Source organism: Aethalodelphis obliquidens, unplaced genomic scaffold (assembly GCF_003676395.1).
Source record: "Aethalodelphis obliquidens isolate GAN/ISIS:26980383/991018 unplaced genomic scaffold, ASM367639v1 scaffold15, whole genome shotgun sequence".
In the NCBI taxonomy this organism is placed as follows: domain Eukaryota; kingdom Metazoa; phylum Chordata; class Mammalia; order Artiodactyla; family Delphinidae; genus Aethalodelphis; species Aethalodelphis obliquidens.
Window position 1 is genome coordinate 23,792,072 of NW_020837959.1, and position 20,787 is coordinate 23,812,858.

Sequence of the window (20,787 nt, forward strand, 5' to 3'; positions counted from 1 at the left end):
TTCTATTTAAAAATGATCTGCATCTGAGATATGACGAGTAAAACAGAACTTTCAAGGAATATTTACATAAGAGCACTACATTATCATCAAAGTTACACATTAAAAAAACAAAACAAAACAAACTCTTAATATAGCTTCAAAGGATTAGCATTAGTTACATTCTGATATAAAGTGAGAGCCTCAGTCCTAGGTGTTATCTATCACAGAGTTTTCTGGCAAATGATTTAAAGGCTGTTTCAAAGTTACTAACAAAGTATACTCAATTCTGGGTAGAATATTCATGTTTAGTGTCTTTGTCTTTAGAGAATCCTAAAAAGCATGCAAAACCATTCATTCATATAAGTTCTTCCACTTTTGATCTGAAAATGTAGTTTCTATCAAGTGTAAGAAATAGAGCAAAAATAGGTCATAGGTTGTCCATATACCCTAGATATGGAGAGTTAATAGAAAACAGCACCCTGGACTGACCACATGCTAAGAGATGGTATCCAAGTTCCCAAATAGCAAGAGTCTAAGATTGACTTTGAAGAAAGATTGTAGCCTTGTGCTAATCTTCAAATTACACTCGGCTGGCTGCGGTCATTCTCTGCACTAGAGATCCGTTCCTCCTTCCTACTTCTCTTACTTCCTACACAGCCTTCTGCTAGCAAAAATTGAAAATGAGAAATCTAATTATATCCCAAACCTCCTCAAAAACTTCAATAGCTATATACAGCTGATATAATACAAATTAAACTCCTTTTCACTGAATGCTCATGGGCTGCCCTCTGCTCACGTTAAAACCCTTCTCAGCTCTTTCCTGACTCAAACTTTATGTTCTAGGAACTCTAAACTATACACTTGTAGTTCTCAAACATACCAGACTCTCATACCCTTATGTCTACATAAATACTGCCTGGGATGCTTTTACCTTGTTGGTCTTCAAGCATATGTCTGGCTATCATTCAAGTCTCACCTCTATTTTAATTTCTAAATCTTCTATCATGAACAGCTCATACATAAATCACCAACTATATTAAATTTAATTTAGTACATAATAGTATCAGTATTTCCTTGTATTTGTTCCCCAAATAGCTATAAATGCATCATGATTCTTCATTAAAACAATTTTATAATTGGTAATTAAGATCTTAGATTCATCATAGAATGCTACAGCTAAACATGTCCTTAGATTCATTTTAACATAGCTTCTTTCTGTTAAACACAGTGAGTATGAATACACTGCATGAGTATGAATACACTGCATGAGGTCGTTTGGGAGTGAATCTCAGAGCTGAACTCTCCCAGATGTTTAAATGTCTTGATTCATTTTTCTTCTAAGATCACTGCTGTTTCCAAATGTTAGGAAAATAGAATGATTAAATCTTAATTTGAAGTCATCTGTGAGAAGCCTCACCTTAACCTCCTGACATAAAATAGATAAAAGTTAAAATATTCTGCTCTTATTTATGTTTTATCTGACTTTAATGAAAAGCTATTAAATGTTAAAAAAAAGAAGTCCTGTTCTAAGGTAAGACTTGTTTGTAACTACTTAAAAAAATTCCTGGTTGTCCCAAATTTCCAAAAACAAAAAAAGCCTCAAATTCAAATGGAACATGAAAGTCAGTGAGGAATGTAGGTAGAACCTAATGTCACAATTGTATGCACTGAATAATTATCAGCTTGGTCAACGGACTTGTAAAAATATACAAAAAGCAATGTCTAAGTTCATGTGGCTGAGAATATACTGATTATTTCATACCCTGCCAGGAATAAGGAGGAGAAGTCTCTGGAATTCAAAATGTCAAACAAGAACCATTCACTCCAAGCTGGGTATTTCTGTATATACATTATTAATACATTTCAAATTCCTTTTCACATCATTTGTTAATAAAGTCTGTGATGGATCACATCTATTTGGAAGATCTCAGTAAACAACAGAATCTGATCATCGAAGTTCTAAAGTATCTCAAGACATTATGTTTACTCTATATTGTCTTTAATTAAATCTGTTTCTGTAGATGTGGTGTTAGAATAATTTCTGCATCTCTGTTCACTTATCTTTGCTAGATAAGATATATGTATATTTCTGGGGAGGTTTCTTGTGAAGAACTGTGATGGGTATGATATTTTACCTTGTTTCATTTTTTAGTTATTACCTCATGGTGTAAAGAGGTTCTAAAGAAGCTTAATATTATAGAAAACATAGGGAAATATTCCCATAAGTATCTTTATTTTATAGATGCTGGCAGAATACAAGAAACTCCCTGGTCAGAGATACAAGATTTTATTACTTGTAGCACAACGGCACCACAGGCTACATGGTTGCACTGCTTTCCCTCAGCACCCCCTCCCATGTCCCATAGAGTGATACAGAGCAGCCCTGATGGATACTGCACATGCAGAGGGCTTGCATCACAGGTAAGGAAACCAAAAGTTTAGGGAATCCCAATTATATAAGGAAGCTGCTAGCGAACCTACCCATCTTTGTCCCAGATGGAGATACTATATTTATTATCTTGGACAGTAAACAAATCAGCACTCTGGCATGGAGAGAACCATTAATGTTATCATTAAAGTTGTCCCCTATACAAACCTCCTTGGAAAGATTACTCCAGAATGAATACTTTCTAAAAACAGAGAGCACCAACCCCCGATGGGTTCACTGGTAAATTGTACCACTTAACGAAGGTATTCTACCAATTCTCTATAACCTGTTTCAGAGGATAGAAGTGGAGAGAACACTTCTTAACTCATTCTATGATACCAGCATTACCCTAAAATCACACCAGAAAAATACATTACAAGAAAAGAAAACTACAGATCAATATCTCTCATGAAAATATATGTAAAAATCCTTACCAATATATTATCAAATAGAATCCAACAGTGTATAAAAAGAATTATATACCACAACCAAGTGGGGTTTATTGCAAACATAAAAAGGTGGTTCAACATTTGAAAATCAATTAATGTAATCCATGACATCAATAAGCTAAAAAAAGAAAACTCACATGATCATATCAATAGGTACAGAAAAAGCATCTGGCAAAATCCAACATCTATTAATGATAGAAATTCTTAGTAAATAGGAATAGAGGAGAACTTCCTCAGCTTGATAATGAATATCTACAAGAAGTCTACAGCTAACATACTTAATGCTGAGAAACTTGAAGTTTTCCTACTCAGATCAGGTAGAAGGCAAGAAAGTTTACTCTCACCACTCCCTCTCAACATCCTACTTGAAGTTCTAGTTAATGGGACAAGATAAGAAAAGGGAATAAATTTATACATGTAGGAAAGGAACACATAAAACTCTCTTTATTCACAGGTGACATGATTATCTGTAGAAAATCCAAAAGTATCAACAAATAAACTCCTGGAAGTAATAAACAATTATAGCAAGGTTAAAGAATACAAGGTTAATATATGTCAATCATTTTTCTATATACCAGTAATGAACACGTGGAATTTGAAATAAAAAACACAATCCCATTTATATATTAGCCTCTGATAAATTACTTAAGTATACATCTAATAAAATGTGTAAAAGATCTATATGAGGAAAGCTACAAAATTCTGATAAATGAAATCAACTAAAGAAATGAAGAGATAGTCCATGTCATGGATAGGAATACACAATACTGTCAAGATGTCAGTTCTTCCCAACTTGATATATAGATTCAGTCACAATCAAAATCCTAGAAAGTTATTTATAGATAGCAACAAACTGCTTCTAAAGTTTAAATAGAGAGGCAAAAGCCTGACAATAGCCAAAATGATACTGAAGGTAAAGAACAAAGTTGAAAAACAAATATTACCCAATTTCAAGACTCACTATAAGGCTACACTAATTAAGAAAGTAGAGTGTTGGCAAAAGAACAAATAAATAGATCAGATGAACAGAACGGAAGCCCCAAAACAGAACTACATAAATATAGTCAACCAATCTTTGACAAAGGAGCAAAGGCAATGCAATGGTACAAAGACAGTCTCTTCAAGAAATGGCGCTAGAACAACTGGATACCGATATGCAAAAAAAAAAAAACACACACAAAAATCTAGGTACAGACTTATATCCTTTACAAAAATTACCAAAATGTAACACAGACTTAAATGTAAAATGCAGAACTATAAAATTCCTAAAAAATAACATAGGCGAAAACCTACATGACCTTGGGTATGGTGATGACTTTTTAGGTACAACACAAAAAGCAAGATCCATGAAATAAATTGATAAGCTGGACTTAATTAAAATTAAAAACTGCTTTATGAAAGTCAATGTTCAGAGAATGAGAAGACAAACCAGAAACTGGGAAAAAAATATTTGAAAAGACACATCAGATAAAGACTGTTACCCAAAATATTAACAAAAGAACTCTTAAAACTCTACAATAAGAAAACAACCCAATTAAAAACTAGGCAAGGGCTTCCCTGGTGGCGCAGTGGCTGAGAGTCCGCCTGCCGATGCAGGGGACACAGGTTCGTGCCCCGGTCCGGGAAGATCCCACATGCTGCGGAGCGGCTAGGCCATGGCCGCTGAGCCTGCACGTCCGGAGCCTGTGCCCCGCAACGGGAGAGGCCACAACAATGAGAGGCCCGTGTACCGCAAAAAAAACAACCAAACAAACAAACAAAAAAACTAGGCCAAGGACCCTTACTGACACCTCACCAAAGAAGATATACAAATGGTAAGTAAGCATTAGAAAAGGTGTTCCACATCATAAATCATCAGAGACATGCATATGAAGATGAGACACTACTACACACCTAGTAGAATGGGCAAAATCCAAAACACTGACAACACCAACTTCTGAAGAAAATGTGGAGCAACAGGAACTCTCAGTCATTTCTGGAGTGAGTGCAAAATGGTACAGCCACTTCGGAAGATAGTTTGGCAATTTCTTACAAAACTAGACACATTCTTTCTATATGATCCAACACTCATGCTCCTTGGTATCTACCTGTTGACTTGAAACAAAGAGACTATCAGATATTTCTCCAGCAAAGATAGTTTTATTTGGGGTCAGCAGGGAATTGCAATTCAGGGTCTGCAACCATGGCAAGCCATATGCAAATCCTGCATAGCAAAGGAAGGAGAATGCTTTTATAGAGATGAAAAGGAGGTTGGGTAGGCTCTAGTAAACAAAAATTCCATGGCTTTTCATTGGCTGAGTCCTTGCCAGGAAAGAAATGGAGTCTTTCTTCGTCCTGTTGGGCTCTGTTATCATCACAGGGTGTGAGAGCTCCCCACTTTGGTCTTCCTACTCTATTTAACTGAGATTTCTATTTATTATTATTATTATTTTATATAAACAAAGGATTCAAACATTTATATCCATAGAAATCCTGCAAACAGATGTTCATGGCAGTTTTATTCATAACTGCCTCAGCATGGAAGCAACCAAGATATCTTTCAGTAGGTAAATGGATAAACTGTGGTACATCCAGACAATAGAATATTATTCAACACCAAAAACAATGAACTATCAAGTTATGAAAAGATACAGAGGGACCTTAAATGCATCTTACTAAATGAAAGAAGCCAGTCTGAAAAGGCTCCATATTGTATGATTCCAGTGGGGGATACTGATAATGGGGGAGGCTGTTTGGGTATAGGAAGTATATGGGAAATCTCTGTATCTTCCTCTCAATTCTGCTGTGAACCTAAAACTGTTCTAAAAATAAGTCAATAATAATAACAAAAACATTCCAGAACAAAAGTGGATTCAAGATGTGCAGAAACATGAGAGATCTATGGGAAATGGTCTCCCAAGTTTTCTAGAATCTTGAGGTTCATTAGGACCTCTTCAAACCATTAGGTAATAACTAAATAGAACTGTGCAAATGACTTCTCAAAACATCCAATTTTGGCTGTAACCTCATTGTACACAGTGGTAGCTGGATTCTTGTTTACAGGTTCAGGTTCCCTAGGAGCAGAGACTAAAAGAAGGATTATTGTGCAAATGATATAGTAATGAAATTCTGTCATTAAAACCTATGAAAGTGTGAGGAAGCAAGATTAAGCATGAAAAAAAAAAAGCTAGATAAAGATTTGATTTCAGCTGATCTCTAGCTTCAGCCTGAACCAACAGAGAGCATAAATGGCAGTACAAAGTTGTCAACCTTGAGGGAAGGTTGCTAGTTTTCTGTACTCCCGTTATCTGTTAGTCTTTGGCTTTACCCATGCCTAGGGTGAGTGCAAAACTGTGAGCTACTTCTGGTTGTTTCAGAAAACTCAATTTTGCCAAGACCATTTTTCAGGATAAGGGAACAGAGTTCAACTATTGTCAGACAACAGCCATAGTAGCTGAAACATGGGCACTCCAGCCCAATAAAGGTGATATGGGCAGGGTACCAACCGCGTTTACTACATAGTATAATGGCTTTATATAACATAATTAGGCTTCAAATAAAGTAATCTTAAGTTGCCTTAGAAATTTATTATATAAGTAGCCTTAACAAACATACATGTGTCAAATTCACCCATAAGCACACACATGTACTCATGTACACACAAACATGTATATATAGTTCCACTGTAACAGATATGGAATATGAAACATACATATTTAATTGACATAAATTTTTATATTTTATAACTTGTAAAGCATTTCTAATTAGAAAGGTGACTGATTCATCTTTATTATTTGCCTAGAGATTCTAGATAATGCCTGATTATATTTTTTCCTCACACATTCCCTGCAGTAAGTTCTAGCAATGAAAACATTTCAGATACATTAGCATTGCACCCAAGGCTGTGATAATTATTATTCAAAAGAATCTTGTAGTATATAAATATTTAAATTTCATACTAAGTACTTCAGTTTTGTGGCTTTTAGCACTCTCTTTAAATTGGTGCTTAATATAGCCTTCTTTGACTTTTCTTCCACTTTAAAAACAAAATAACCAACAATAGTAACCATAAGAGAATACTGCTTTTCAAGCTTTCTTTAAAAGTTTGGCACCCTAGCAGGTGTTGGTGAGTCTTTATAAAGAAACAGAAACAGAAATTAAGGAATAATAACTGACTCCCTCTTTAAGGTACAATAATTCTGTTTCATTAAAAGTTATTTCCTTTTTTAAGAACTTAGGCAATCTTTTGTCCAAATTAAATATTCTTTTATATTTTCTTATACTAGGACACCTGTTGGCACATAAATTCAAAATGCCAATACACTGCTTTAATTATGTTTGTCATAGGGAACAGTCCTTTAGTGTTTTTCAGGGTGCTGAAGATTATAAGATGCTAAACATTCTATGGGCAAAATGTTAATGGATGTCCAGCAGACAAATTCCTTAAACAGTGGTGAAGGTCACTGAAGATGCCCTTCACTTATGCTGAAGTTGTCAGACTTCCTTTTCATTCAAAGATTTTGTCTTAGTGTGTGGAGATTTTAATTTGGGATGTGAGTTTGAATTACTAAATGAGAAAACTCTATTTGTTGTGACCTAAATGAGATATGTGTGAGAAATTCATTGCTGTTTAACATTCGGGGTAACAGAATCTTACACATTTCCTCGTGCTACTCTGGTTTGTTTTCACTACACCCAGTGACAAAGAGAGATGTCAAATATTGTTACTTTTTCAAGACAAGTAATACTTTACAAGTGTGATTTTGTGCAATCCTCATAATAATCCCTGGAGAAAGGTTATTTTTATCTCTGTTATTTAAAACAAGGGCATCCTTTAAGAGAAACATACATTACAAAATAGAAAAATTACTATTCTTGTCCTATGATTTGTATGAGAGCATGGGCACTATGGGCTGATATGAAGATGAATCTTTCAAGCTAGGTAAGTAAGGATAAGTCACCTCTTTCACCTCTTTGAAAGCAATTGCAAGAGATCTAAAAACCATGCAGAAGTACGATAAAGGTATAAAAAGAAACATAGATTCCGTTTCAAATACTGTATACTGTAAAGTATGAAAAAACTACAGAAACGAGAAGGAAAAAATGTTACAATTGTCTTGATGAAATAAATTATTGATCTACTGGCATTTCAAAGTAGAAAGCCAATAGCTGTTTATCTATAGAATTACAAAAACACACACATTAATATTTAAGTAATGATCTAGGGATACTGAAAAACGTTTAATTTTTCATCAATCTAATATAATACAGTGGTTAAATATGTTTAATATTGGGCCTTTATGACATTTCATTTTGATGAAAACTGATGATTCATGAAGTTGCAACATGTATAACAGAAGGGTATTTGACAGAAAGTCAAAACATCTGGCTTCTATTTGTAAATATCTCATGACCTTTCTGAATATCAGTTTCTTCACCTGTTAAATAAAGAGGCTGGATCAAATTATCTGTAAATTCTTTTTTGGATGAATATATTATGATTCTATGTATGAAAACACTCTGGAACCAAAATATATCTTTAAACAAATGTACTGAAATACTTATAAGGCCTGTATATTGAAATGTAAATTTTCATTAGTATTTTAAATTATATTTTATATTTAGAAAATCTAAGTAATTTTATTTTATTAAAATATATACACAGGGGCTTCCCTGGTGGTGCAGTGGTTAAGAATCTGCCTGACAATGCAGGGGACACGGGTTCAAACCCTGGTCCGGGAAGATCCCACATGCGGCACAACAACTAAGCCCACAAGCCACAACTACTGGACCCGCATGCCACAACTATTGAAGCCCGTGTGCCTAGACCCTGTGCTCCACAACAAGAGAAGCCACCACAATGAGAAGCCTGCACACCTCAACGAAGAGTAGCCCCTGCTCGCTCCAACTAGAGAAAGCCCGCACGCAGCAATGAAGACTCAACACAGCCGAAAATAAATAAATAAAATAAATAAATTAGAAAAATATATATATATACAGGTAGTATAATTTTCTTATAAAATACATTTCTCTAATATATAATTAAATATTGATCCCAGAATACATCTAATTTAGACAACTGTTTTATAAAACATTACTCTATATCTAAAGGACTATTGAGATTTCACACATTCAAAATGAGAATAATTATTAAATAACAAATTCTTACTTTTTTATAATTTAGCCCATGATTATTGGATTATAAGGATTTTTAATAAGCACTGAAAATTAAGATCACATTATTTTTAACTATAATTACTGAGCAATTTAATGTCTTTTTAAAGGGATATGTGGCTATTTAAATAAAAAGTAAAACTTTTGTTCACAGTTTTATATTATCATAATATTTTACCTCTTATTCACAGTGTATTGTAGCTGTTTGCAAGAGTGACTGAGTGAGTTGTATGCTTTCTTCTTCACAATATGAGTTTGTACCAAGAAACTGTAAAAAATTAGAAATTGTTATAAATATGAGGTAAGTAATTTTGGAGCCTGATCCTCAAACCAGAGTTTCACATTTCGCATTCTCTGGTATATCTATCTGGCTATCAATAGATAGATAGGTAGATGATAGACAGATAGATAGAGATGTGCCTGGAATGTAATGGTAGTAACTTTGAAATCTGATCATCTTCCAGGGAGGAATACTTTATTTAAATATATGTGTATAATGGGATGTTATTTTAAAAGGAGTTATTTTCATTGAAAAGTGCAGTAGTTTAGAAATATGATCAACAGATTCACTCTTCTTGGAATCACTCTGATTGGAAGGATACACAGAAAACAATTGACTACTTCTCTTTTTTATTCCTGAGACCACCAATCTCTTGTCTCTGGGCTCAGGTCCTACTCTAACATTAGTTACTGCCACCAACTATCAACATAATCAGTGTTCAAGCTTCACAACAGAGCTGTCAAATTTCATACTGTTAATCTCTTTGATCATGAAAATCCTTACATTTATCAGTCAAATATATTCCAATGTGCTGACAATGAAAATAATACACAGGCACACCTTGGAGATATTGAAGGTTCAGTACTAAACCATTGCCATAAGGCAAATATTGCAATATAGCAAGTTGCACGAATTTGGGGGTTCCCAGTGCATATAGAAATTATGTTTACACTATACTGTAGTCTATTAAGTGTGCAATAGCATTACATTTAAAAAACAATGTACATACTTCAATTAAAAAATACTTTATTGCTAAAAAAATGGTAATCATCATCTGAACCTTCAGCAAGGCATAATCTCTTTGCTGGTGGAGGGTCTTGCCTTGATGTTGATGGCAGCTGACTGATCAGGGTGGTGGCTGCTGAAGGCTGGGGTGGCTGTGACAGTTTCTTAAAATAAGACAACAATTAGGTCTGCTACACTGATTGACTCTTCTGTTCAAGAACAATTTCTCTGTAGCATGCTGTACGGCTTGGTCACATTTTACCTACAGTAGAAATTCTTTAAAAATTGAAGTCAGTCCTCTCAGAACTTGCTGCAGCAATTCAGTAACAACTTCAGGTTTCACTTCTAATTCAAGTTCTCCTGCTATTTCCACTACATCTGTACATCTGCAGTTACTTCCTATACTGAAGTCTTGAACTCCTCCAAGTCATCCCTGAGGGTTAGAAACAGCTTCTCCCAAACTTCTGTTAATGTTGATATTTTGACCTCTGCCCATGAGTTACAAATGTTCTTAATGGCATCTAAGATGGTGAATACTTTCCAGGAGGTTTTTGATTGACTTTGCCCAAATCCATCAGAGGAATCACTATTCCTGGCAGTTATACCCTTAGGAAATGTATTACTTCAATAATATGACTTGAAAGTCAAAATTTTCACTTGATCCATGGGCTGAAGAATGGATGTCGTGTTTGCAGGCACAAAAACCAACATTATCCTCATTGTTCATCTCCATTACAGCCCTTGGGTGACCGGTTGCCATTGTCAATGAGCAGTAATATTTTGAAAGGCATCTTTTTTCTGAGCAGTAGGTCAGATGATTAAAAGATTCAAGAAACCATGTTGTAAACAGATGTGCTGTCATCCATGTACCCTAATGTTGGCTTTAAAAACCCTTCTCTAAAAGCCATCAAGGAGTTCAGGTCTTTTGAGCATTAGATGCATAGTTTCCTTGCTTGGTGCCCTGCAAATGCCATAATTTCCTTCACCATAACCAGGTATCAGCAGACTGGCTTTGCTGCATGTTGGGCAAGCAAACCTGAGTTCGACTGGTATCTTACACAGTAAAGACAAAAACCTCAAAGTTACCTAGGGGTCCTTTCAGCTGAGCATGTGACGCAAAAAACATATGATGAGATACATGATAGAGAGAGTGTTTTTACATTTTGTAGATTAAAATCTATTTTGAATGTTTCAAATACTTTCTTTTGCATAGAATATTGTTTGGAATTCAGAAAATTACTAGCTTTTCTTCAGACCAGTGTACACTGGGACAGTCATCTTTAAAAGTTAACTCACTTAAGTCACTTAGAAAAACAAATGGAATTGAAGATGTACACTTTTATATAGCCCATCACATTTCAAATTACAAGCTCTTATGCATCAGAAAACAATGACTGTTCATTAAACCATTATTACCCTCAAGATTTCCTTCTCTGTACTCTCCTACCAACATCCTCACCCTCATATGCTATCTCAGCCAAGAAAGAAGGGGCTACCTGGATAAAATGAATTTACAGCTTTTCATTATAGATATCTGATTGTATTACAGGAGTTGCTCTATGAATCTGAGAACACAACGTGACTTTAGTTGTAAGTCTACTGGAACAGAGAAGAAAGTTCATGCTCATAAATCGAGCAATTCTATCAACAAGAATCAAATAGCAACAGACAGTTTTTTTGGACTATATCTATGACAGGTAATTATCAAAGGAAACTGGGAACCTAACAGCATATAAGAATATGGAGGAAGATACCAGTTAGAAGACTCTAAAGTTTTAGAAGTACACTTAAGCCCTTTCCAGCAGTGGGGGAAGGTGGGGGCGATGAAGTGGGAGGGTGGGGCCACCCGGGGACCCTAGATACCTTTCTAGAGCATGAGCTTGGGCATGAGCACCAGCTGCAACTGCTTTTCTTTGGGGCGGGGGGTACCAGCAAGTACAAACAGTACCCTCGTCTAACTGTTCCAGGGATGAAGAGGACACAGCATGTCCCCACCCCCATCAGCACCCTCCCTGCCACTCAGATGCTGCTTGACTCCTCCATCTCCATCTGCTTCCTCCACTCTGAGCCCAGCGTGTCCCTCTTCCCCACGTTCTCCCTGTCCTATGGGGAGAGGGAGCCAAAGACACCGGGGTTTGCCTAGCAGCCCTCAGAAAGCTCTGCTTCCAGCTTTGCTGCCGTTTGTTCAAGGACCTTGAGATCACCATGTGTATACACACATTCTGTCAAAGATGCTCCTTGAAGTCACAGAAGGGTCCTGTGGACAATGCCAAGCTGACGGTGGTAGAGAACACCAGTGCGGTGGCTGAGCAGATCTGGGAGCTCTTCATTCACTGAAAGCCTGTCTGCACCATGGCAGGGATCAGAAGCCATCTTCTTGGATGTGGACCTCCATGGTGCCTTTCACCATCAAGCTTAGTGCTTAGAAGGACCAAAAGGGGAGCTGTGACTACAGCCCCAATGTGCCCCCAACAACCCCAGCTACCTGCTCTTCCTCAAGATGAACCTGGAGGCTCATCTCAAAGAGTGTGAACACATCAAGTATCCTCATTCCAAGTACTGGCACATGTTCAATGGGAACCAGGACATGTATGAGACACACCTGGGGACATGCCACTTCAAGAGCTTACATGGATTCCTGCAGTCAAGGGACAAATGCTTCCATGAGGTACATGTAGTGCTGGCCTGGAAGGCCCAGGAAAATCACTCTCTTTCTTCTATGCTGGGCAAAGTCTCAGAGAATACTGACAAGCTGATGAAGAGCCTTGAGCTCAAGTTTGATGTCATGGACAAAAAATAGAGCCAGCTCAGCTATGACCTCATGGAGTTCCAGAGGGAGGTATCTAATGTTGAAAGACAAGCTGTCCCACGTCAGTGCATGGCTGAACACGGGCATCCTAGGATCCTAAGACCCTCAGCAGGTTTTCAAGTTCAAAGGAAACTTTCTGGTCCATCAGTGCCCCATCTGCTGTCTCTGTTCTATTCCATGGATGACCTGCCCTTAGGGGCTCCTCTGACCAGACCACCAATACATGGGACACATGTACCACCTTGCATTCAGGGGTACAATCTCTACAGTGCTCAGAAGACTGCATCATCACCAGGTAGGGTGTCCAGAACCTGCAGAAGACCAACATAATCCAGGCCCACAACAGCCCAATGTACATGCTGGTCTGTTTGCATAACATGCTCTTGAGTGGTCTCCTGAAGGCCATAAAGACCTGGGACATTATGGGTACCAAACTGCAGTTGAAGAAGGATCTCACAGGCCTCAACAAGTGGGTGTGAGCAGTGGTGGCTGTTCAAGCAGCTTCTACCAGACAAGCAAGATCTGGGACATTTGGAAGTTCAACTGCATCCATGTCCTGCAGACATCTGGTGGCAGTATCTACTCTATTAACGTGATGAATCACTTCATCGTGTGTGGCACCTATGAGAATCTCATGCATGTGTGGAATATTGAGTCCAAGAAGCATGTATGGACCTTGACTGGCAGGCCACATGGGCACCGTGTATGCCCTGGTGGTTATCTTGATGTCAGACCAGATCAAAGTCTTCAGCACATGCTACTACCAGTCCCTCAAGGTTTGGAATAGGGACAACATCATCTACATGCAGATCCTGCTGTATCAACAGGGCAGGGTGACTGTACTGGTTGTGTCCCGGGACCAACTTTTAGGGGCTGTGGGTAGTACTGTGAAGGTCTGGATTTGCTAACAGAGAATCCAGGCTGGGTCTTGGCTTTCTCTCCTGGCTGGCCACTCAGGTGGTCTCAGGGTCTCTGCCTACCCTGTGAGCACAGGCAAACAACTCAGTCAGCCAGGAAATGCTTGGCCCCATCCTGGTTGCTGCCAGAACAATGCGAGTTCTCTCTCTCTGGGTGCCCAGTCCACTCTCTGTCTCTACCCCAAATGGACTGCTGGCCATTTTACTCATGTTTTCTACTGTTTTTAGACTGTATGTAGATTTGATTAGTTCCCGATTAAAATAAAAGCTGCACAGAATGTGAAAAAAAAAGTAAACTAATCTGGACAAAGATATGGAGTTGGCTTTAGTTAGACAAAGAGTCTATCAAGGCTGGTCAAATTACAAGTTCCTGTTTATAAAAATTCTCTCAAGCTGTTTATCCTAAAGATGGCATTTGAGCAACTGATAAGTTTCCTGCTCTAGTTGGTGATGTCCATAACCTGACCTAATTAGCACTTTAAAGTAATATCCAGCTAAATCCATCAACATAGGCATTTGTGCTAGCTTAAGCAGTATTTGTGGAATTATTTCTGGGTTATATTTTCTTATGCATGGTTTAAATCTAAGAGCTATCATACAAGTAGTCTCTACACAAAAGTAATTCTGATCAACTCTCTGCACTTATAAATCCCACACAGTTGAGAAAGAAAATGGATGTTGTACAAAAGATTCAAATGACAACAGCTGCAAACAAACTGTGCCCCTGGCACATTCCGACTCTTGTTATCACCACACAGTGCAAGTGACGATTGGTTTCCTTAATCCTGTGATTGTGTTCTGTACAATTTGAATCATTTTCCCATAACTTTTGGACCTCCTACAGGCATCTATGTCCCAAATTTCATCTTTCATTGCATTACATCTTAGTATTGTAGCAGTATAGCATAGCACTGTAAATTGATATTTTACATGCTGCCTCTGTATGCATTTAATACTGATAAAAAGAAAAATATTCATAACAGTAATGGATAGGACAGGCAAATAAGAATTATTTGGAAGTACAGCTGCCACACTCAGTGTTATAAGTGGCAATATTTTTTCTGGTTAGTTTCAATTTGATAAATATTTATCACAGCCTGCATTGTGGGCAAAAGCAAAAATGTAATCCCTGTATTCAAGGAGACAAAAATTACACATGAAACATTTAAATATAATTCAGACAGTAATTCTGTGCTAAGATGTTTGGTGCAAACTTTAACTTTTATATATGTTCTAAAATGATGTAACTAAGGATATTTATAAGGTAAATTCCCCCGCCCTTATGGTGGCATTCTCTTAGCCAATCACAATAGCTACAATTATTAAGCACTTACCATCTACCATCGCTAACATTAACTAATGTAATTGTCCTAACTACTGTGTGAGCCATTTTGTATTTTAGACCATCAGGTCACAGACGAAAATATAGATTTGGGGGGAGGTTAAATATGTCTCATTATTCCCTTCACGAAGTGCAGACAGGATTCAACTGCAGGATTCTATGATTCTGGAGTTCATTTTCTTAAGCCTTTCACCATCCTGCCTAATTAGGTCCTAGTATGCACAGTATTTTTCCCCAGCTTTATTGAGATATAATTGATATTCAACATTGTGTAACTTTAAGGTGTACAACGTGATGATTTGATACACATATATTGCAGTATGATTAGTGTTAGCTAACACGTCCATCAAGTCACATAATTATCGTTTGTTTTCTGTATTGAGAACATTTAAGACCTACTCTCTCAGCAACTTTCAATTATACAGTATAGTATTGCTATCTAAGCTCCCAATGCTGTGCATTAGGTCCCCAGAACTTACAACTGGACTTCTGTACCCTTTCACCAACATCTTCCCATTTCCCCCGCGTCAGTCCCTGGTAATCACCACTTTAGTCTCTGTTTCTGTGAGTTTGTCTTTTTCACAGTATTTTAAAAAATATTTCTCAACATTAGTAGACAAATTTTGCAAGTGAGGGGACATCTGCGATGACTGGAGGCGATGCCATTACTGGCTTCTGGTGGGTAGAGGCCAGAGATGCTGCCGATCATTGTACACTGTCCAGGATGGCTCCCTACAACGAAAAATTATCCTACCCAAAATATCAAGAGTGCCAAGGAGATTTTAGCTAGGTAATTCTTTGTTGCAGAAGGCTGTCTTGTATGTAATTTGGTTAGCCACACCCAGGCCTTTATACAGTAGAATGCACTGACATTCCCTCCTCCAGTTATGACAATAAAAATGTCTGCAGACATGAACAAATATCCCCTGATGGATGAGCAGCTAACACCCCTGCTTGAGAGCCATGCCCTGGAGTAATTAGCTCATAGTCAAGTGAGGAAGACAGAAATAGCCTTTCCAGATAGTCATGATAGTTCATATAGCTAAAACAGAGGGAGAGAGGGCAGCAGGAAATTAATGTTGCCTAGGTCAATTCACAGAGTCTTCACTATGATGTGACTATGAAGGGGGTTTTAAGGATAAAAAAAAACACCAGTCATAGAGAAAAGGAGAAGTCATTTGATTCAATGGGAGAAGACTGTACAAAGTCATAGCAGAGGATGGAAAAATGTATGTAGCAAGTGCAGGAAGTGAGGACATGTTCATGTGGCTCCTCAGTGGGGTGAGAGCAGGTATGATGGTTAATTTCATGTGTCAAGTTGACTGGACCACAGGGTACTCAGACATTTGGCCAAATATTATTCTTGGTGTGTCGCTGAGGATATTTCTGGATAAGATTAACATTTGAATCGGCAGACTGAGTAAAGTCCCACTCCCTAATGGGGGTGGGCCTCAACCAATCAACTGAAGACCTGAATAGAACAAAAAGGCTGAGTCATAGGAAACTTCTACCTGATTGCTTGAGATAGGATATTGCTCTTTTCTGGCCTTCAAACTCCTACTGAAACATTGGCTTTTCTTGTATCTTAAGCTTGCTGGCTTGTGGGTTGGAATTTATATCATCAGCTCTCTTGGTTCTCAGACATTCAGATTCAGACTGGTACTACGTACACAGGCTCGCCTGGGTCTCCAGTCATAATCACACAATCATGCGAGCCAATTCCTTGTAATAAACTTTTAAAATCTCTCTCCCTCTCCAGAGAATCATGGCTAATAAAGCAAGTGATAGGTGATGTAGGATAAAGAAGAGGCTGGAGAGTAAGGCTGGTGTCAGACTACTCAAGGCCTTGTATAATGAACTGAGACATTTCAACTTAACCCAGAAGGAAAAATGAGCTAACAAGATTATTACATGGTTGCCATTTTTCATGTGCTGTTTGTCAAAATGGGGGATGCCGGTATCAGATTATATATGTTTGTTCATGAGTTTACTGGTTTGAAGAAAAGGGTTTTGTTTTGTTTTGTTTTGTTTTTTGATAGTATGGAGTATAACCAGACAGAGAGAGGCTGGAGACTGAATGAAAAGTCCTATTGCTGTAGACTAGGCAAGAGATGATAACAATGGGTACAGGTTACTAATTGTAGAATTAAGAAAGGACAGTTTAGGCAGAAGGAACAACACACAAGGGGATATGATAAAGAGAAATACTGGGGGCACAGCAACTCTTCCTTATTCAACAATATATCATGTAGTTTATTCCTCGTATTCCAACATGGTTTCTGGATTCAAAGAGGCCATATTTATATTCTGTTTCACTTCCTCAAAAGCAGGGATAAATTCAGAAAGTTAACAATATATGTAATTGTCTTCACTGATATCCTTCCAGACAGTTTCTAAACCACGCAAGTAACATATTGTTGACCTAAAACAAATAAACTGCCAGTTACTTCTCTAGCAAAAGATGGGTTTATTTGAGATGAACAAAGAATTGCAATTTGCGGATTTTCAACCATGGCAAACCATATGCAGATCCCTACACAGCGAAAGGGGAACTCTTTTAAAGAGAAGAAAAAGACATTGGGAGGGTTATGGTAAACAGAATCCATCGGAGGAACTGAGAGCTTGAAGAATAGCAGCTTTTTCACTGGCCAAGTTGTGACAGGCTCTCGTTGGCTGAGCTTTTGCCAGGCAAGGAGAGAAAGTCTTCTTCCTGTTTGGCTCGACTATTAGTGGTAAAGTGTGAAATCTTCCCCTTCTGGCTTCCCCACTCTATTTTAATTGAAGTTTCTGTTTATTAATTTTTACAATATAATGTAAATACATAAAATAAAACTTTCCTTCCCTGTTTTTTCTAAGTAGTGCAAAATATGAGTTTGAATGAGCTCTCCTACACCCCAAATGAATACACAGGTTACTTGTTTCTTACACAGAGCAACCAGCTACAGTTAAGTATTTAAAAGAGCCCTTATCTAGAGGGCCAGATTTCTCTCCCCTGAAAAAAAAAAAAATAATAAATTATGGAACTTTGATAATTAGACAAATTATAAGGCTATTTTTTTAACGTTTTTATTGGAGTATACTTGCTTTACAATGGTGTGTTAGTTTCTGCTTTATAACAAAGTGAATCAGTTATACATATGCATATATCCCCATATCTCTTCCCTCTTGCATCTCCCTCCCTCCCACCTTCCCTATCCCACCCTTCTAGCTGGTCACAAAGCACCGAGCTGATCTCCCTGTGCTATGCGACTTAATATATATTTCTCTCTATTAACTGCATAACACATATCTAGGCAGAAAACAAACACAAGAGCTGAAAGTCAGAACGCCAGCAAGATTTTCTTTTTCTCTGTATTTTATCTGAGTTAACTGAGTGAGTCCAATAAAACCTCTGAGGCAATCATTCCTGAATTATTATATGCTCCCGACTGCACCCTGGAGACACATACACTGACAGAATACAGGTGGCTGTGGAGTACTCCACTTAATTGGACCAATGTTACGAGCCAACATTAAGCTTTAGCATGACAGAGATGATTTTGGCAATTCAGAAAATCTAAGATTTTCACTAATGGGTAAGTAAATAACTGTCTGATTCACATTCCTTGTGGTCTTTAGGATGGCTCCAGGCAGAAATGCACATTAAAAGTCTGTTTTAGCAGTTCTCACCTAGCCACCTATCAAATTCCTCTTGGTAGAAAAGCTTTGAAATGCTCTGTTTACAAATGTGCACAATTGGAAATCACTGTGTTAGTTCTCTAAGTACAACGGTTTTTAACCTTATTTGTAGTTATAAAATAAAAGGTTCTGTTTAGTTTAAAAGACTTAGGCTTTAGAAGCAGGTAGGTTAAACACTGACTTAGGCTGTAGAAGCAGGTAGGTTAAACACTGAGCTGGCATCAGTATCTGTCTTTCAGCCTCCCGTCACTCTTGCTTCTGCCCCTGACCTCAGGCATAGCATAGGATATAGCAGTTTATCATGTATGGCAACGGTGGGAAGTGATAGAATGCTGAAGAGTTGTTAAAGAAAAGAGACAGGGAAGAAAGAAAAGGAGGTTAACTAGACATTACAGAGATGTTCCTGTTCCCGGGAAGCCAAGTAAAAACCATAGCTCTGGCCCTCCCGCATTCATTTCACGTGGGGAATGTTGCCGACGTTGAGATTTGTGCTGTGTTCCTGGATTGATGTATTAACCCTACTTCATTCCAGAGCAGGCACATTATGTTACTGAAATATGTATTTTCTATTTTACACTTTCTTCTGAATTACAAATTCTCATAAATCACATTTAGAAAGGCAGGTTGCTTATGAAAAAAACAAAAGAATATATATTTCTTTCTTCCTGAAATCATGTGAGAGTATAAATGCTTAATGAGTTTTGTAACAACATTAATAATTCATTCTAATATATAGTAGAACCTGCCAAAAAAGAAAAGTTATTTGAGGCTGGATTTGAGAACCAAATATAAAAGCATTTAAGGCTGATCCATGGTCTATCTCTGATCAAGGAAGAAAAGATATCCTCCTACAATGCACCAAAGTTTTATATTTTTCATCCTTTTTAAAAACTGAAATAGCAAATAAAGTTCAATCAGCAAATGCAAAAAGAATGAATTCTTTTTACTTTTATAGGGAATCTGAGATTCCTTCAATACTCCCCCCATCCCCTAGGCTAAACTATTTTAAATGTTTAGCTAACAAATGTTAATACTATTATCCAATAAAAGGAACCAGGATCCTTTGAGAAAGAGGTGAATCTAGAACTGGGCAAGAAATATTAAAGACGAGCCATGAACATTATCTGGTGCTGGAAACAAGGGAAGTGTTAAACAAATGATGGGATTATGTCAAAGGGACACAGAAGTTAACTGAAAGAGATTCCAATGTCCAAAGTCAGAAAAAAAATTAGCAACAAATAAGTAAAGTATTACTGGATTATAACCCAGAGTATAAAATAAATGTCCATCAGTCCATACTGATGTAAATAAATGACTGAATAAATATATTAATGGAGAGTCATAGACAAATGTACTATGCAGAAAAATTCCAAATAATTTATGTAGATACTTCACCTTCACAGACATCGAGTATAAATCCACACTCTAAACGAAGGTTGCACACTGTGATGTCCTTCCAAAGAGGATGGTACTGACACAGGGAGGAAAAGAGTAGCTTTACAGTGGAGAAATTTGACAAGCACTATCTCAGCCAGGTGATCAAGTTTAACATGAAGAGTGATAAAGTTATGTTGATGTGTGTACCCCTGGTATGATGTGATGGGAATGGTGCTTTACCTCAGTGGTTTTTTTCCCCATACTTCCAGCCCCAGTCGAATTATGAGTGAAACATCAGACAAATCCTAATTAGAGGTTGCCCTACAAAATACCTGACTAGTACTCTGCAAACTGTCCAGGTTACCAAAAACAAGAAAAGTCTGAGAAACTGTCACAGCCAACTGAAACCTAAGGGGACATGATGATACAGTGTGGTACCCTGTGTGGAATCCTGGACCTGGAAAAGGACATTAGGTAAAGACTAAGGAAATCTGGATAAATTGCAAACTTTACTTAATGCATCAATATTAGTTCATTAATTATAACAAATGTACCTGACTGATATAAGATGTTAATACTAAGGAAAATGGGTGAGGTACATGGAAACTCTGGACCATCTTTGCATTTTTTTCTGAAAATCTAAAATTAT

General features: G+C 37.4%; 1 pseudogene; it reads left to right on the plus strand.

The window, feature by feature from the left end:
* The first annotated feature begins 11,984 nt into the window (after positions 1-11,984).
* Positions 11,985-13,732, plus strand: LOC113625301 (E3 ubiquitin-protein ligase TRAF7 pseudogene; annotated as a pseudogene).
* The last annotated feature ends 7,055 nt before the right edge of the window (positions 13,733-20,787 follow it).